The sequence below is a fragment of the Nicotiana sylvestris genome, chromosome 2 (assembly GCF_000393655.2).
Source record: "Nicotiana sylvestris chromosome 2, ASM39365v2, whole genome shotgun sequence".
In the NCBI taxonomy this organism is placed as follows: Eukaryota; Viridiplantae; Streptophyta; class Magnoliopsida; order Solanales; family Solanaceae; genus Nicotiana; species Nicotiana sylvestris.
Genome location: NC_091058.1, coordinates 32423192 through 32426606, shown reverse-complemented (window position 1 = coordinate 32426606; position 3415 = coordinate 32423192).

The window sequence follows — 3415 nt, the reverse complement described above, 5'->3', positions numbered from 1 at the left end:
TGAAACCTTTGAGCTATAGCATAATTATTCATCACCTCTTTCAATGTAGCCTTATCCTTATACATTTGTCCAGCCATAACCTCCTTTTGATTAGTTTTTGAAATTATCAAATCCTTGTGGAGTTCGAACACTCCAATCGCTTCTCCTGAATTGGCAAGTTCTATAGCTAGTGTATAATCTGTATCGGAATCGTACATTTGAACTGCTTCGTCTATCTGCACAATGTCGCCTTGATTTAAACCATCTCCAGAGATATACTCTTTTTCCATAGTTGTAATGCACAGAGGATACATCCCAAATTCTCTGTTCTCTTTTTTCAATTTTACATACACTCTGTAACCCATATCATTGTGTATTTCCATTGGCGTGCGATTGCCTTCAACATTGTATTGTATTTTAATGGTATTTGTGCTCAAATCTATACCCAGTTGATTAGCAATTGAACAAACTAGATCATTAAAGGAAGCATACTCCTTAATCAGTATTCCCTCAATTGAAAAATAATATGACTATCCTATGGACCACTCTTGTTCAGTCGATTATTTCCGAACAAGGGTGTTCTATTCTGTTGGTAATAATGGAACAATTCTGTTCGTAGGAACAAAGAGAAGCAGATTTATTCTATACTCGATAAGTACCAATACGCAATGGGGGAGTTGATCCCATTTTCTATGAGCGAATGAGTCCATACTTATTTATCATTAGAAAGACCTATTCGTAATAATTTGAGTTTATTCATTCTGTCTTTCTTTATGAATTTTTATAATCTATGGATAAAATAAATACGATAAAAACCAATATGAATATTATAAAGACAATAAAAAAAATTGTTACGTTTCCACCTCAAAGTGAAATATAGTATTTAGTTCTTTCTTTCATTTAATGCCTATTGGTGTTCCAAAAGTCCCTTTCCGAAGTCCTGGAGAGGAAGATGCATCTTGGGTTGACGTATAGTGCGACTTGTCAGATATATTGGGTCATATGGTATTTCCCCGTTCTCTCCCCCGATCGAGATATCCCCCGTTTCACCCAAGAAAGATAAATTTAATCATCAAAAATTTGGAGCGTGAAGTGCAATTAGATCCATTTTTGAGGGGATTCATATTACTATTATCAATTAGAAAAATTCAATTAGAATAATTTATGGTTGGCTTGGTTGGACTAAAAAAATGAAGTATCCAGGCTCCGTTTAGAAAAAACCCAATTGGATTGGTAAGATATCTATGATTGCTATTCATATTTTTTCTTTGTAAAGAGATCCTAATTGTCAAGCAAAGTTATCTCAACTCTAAGAAATACTTGTATAAAATGAATTGAAAAAAAAAAGAAATACAAAAAGAAATGGTAATGGGAGCATTTGTCCTATATGTACAAATCCAAATCGGGCGGATCTTTACCCGGAGTAGAGCATAAACCTAAAAAGATGAAACAGACCCATTCAGGAACAAGAAAATACCATCGCGGTTTGGATTAAATCTCGATGAAAGAATACATCAATGAGAAGTTAATTCGATAAGTTTAATGACCCTTTCTTATAACTTCAAATTTTATAATGGAAAATCGAAAATATAAAAAAGGAGTCAAAACTCGTCTTTATTAAAAAATCGAAGAAAAGCCCTTTCGTTAGAAGTAAGAAAGAACCTTTCTAGAAAAAAAGAAAGAGGACTGGAATCTATACATTGATTCACCATTTTTTTTTTGAACCGTATGCATCAAAAGGCGCATGTACGGTTCCTAAGGGATACAATTTTACCCTAATCAACCGACTTTATCGAGAAAGATTACTTTTTTTAGGCCAAGAGGTTGATAGCGAGATTTCGAATCAACTTATTGGTCTTATGGTATATCTCAGTATCGAGGATGAGACCAAAGATCTGTATTTGTTTATAAACTCTCCTGGGGGCTGGGTAATACCTGGGGTGGCTATTTATGATACTATGCAATTTGTGCGACCAGATGTCCATACAATATGCATGGGATTAGCCGCTTCAATGGGATCTTTTATCCTGGTCGGAGGAGAAATTACCAAACGTCTAGCATTCCCTCACGCTTGGCGCCAATGAGGTTTTTATTTGAGAGAAAAAAGAAGACTATGCCTTCGCCATATGAATACTAAGTAATAATAGCATGGCACTTCGAATTCGATATGAGAAATTTTTGTATTGTTTTTTTTTCAAAACATTAGATTCTGTATCGAGAGAGTAGTATGAGATAAGGGGTATTTCCGATTTTCTCTTATCTATCGGGAGTTCAGTTCAGCGTCACAAACTTTTTTGTTTTCATGTCGGAGAGTTCTTAACAATATTTATGTTATGAAAGAGTACGAAAAAAAAAGATTTTTTCCTTATTTGATCGGATTAAAAAGAAACTTTGGGATTGCTGAATCACAGACAAAAAAAAAAAAGAAAAAATAAACATATAAAGCAACGGAGCCATCATAGTATTTTTTAACTCCTCCGAAAGGAAGGATGGCAATTTGATCATTTACCCATCTGAGTCTGATAGATTCTATTTTTCTCTTTCTTCAATAGAAAGGAGGGGAGGTCAATTTTCTTGTAGAGCCGTATGCACAAAAGATGCCTGTACGGTTGTTCAATTCTATCTTTTTTCTATTCTTTATCTTTCTTTTCTCTTTGCTTTATCATGCGAGATAGGGGAAGCTTTTATTTTGTTATATCATCAGGGTAATGATCCATCAACCTGCTAGTTCTTTTTATGAGGCACAAACAGGCGAATTTGTCCTGGAAGCGGAAGAACTGCTGAAACTGCGTGAAACCCTCACAAGGGTTTATGTACAAAGAACGGGGAAACCCTTATGGGTTGTATCCGAAGATATGGAAAGAGATGTTTTTATGTCAGCAACAGAAGCCCAAGCTTATGGAATTGTTGATCTTGTAGCGGTTGAATGAAAATAACATGGATTTCGCGCAAATCTGTGATTTGAGATTTTATCTTCGAATTGAATATTCTATTAAATAGAAGTAATTCATCATCATTCGGTTAGGATCAATCTAAACCAACCCATCATATTATGTATACGATTCAACATGCCAACTATTAAACAACTTATTAGAAATACAAGACAGCCAATCAGAAATGTCACGAAATCCCCCGCTCTTCGGGGCTGTCCTCAGCGTCGAGGAACATGTACTAGGGTGTATGTGCGACTCGTTTAGATCATGAGCTGGCACAAAAGCAAGAAAACGACTTTTACAGTATCAATGATCAGTACCGGTGAATGGGATAGGATGGAAGAAGGAACTCCATTCATTATTTAAAAAAAACTCTCTCATATCCCTCTATTGTGTATGAAGTTTATGGTTTCCGTTGGTGTAAATCCAATCACAGATGATAAGAAATTCTCCATTGGTAACAAATGGTTATCCATTAAGCGGAGGAAATCTTATTTAAAAAG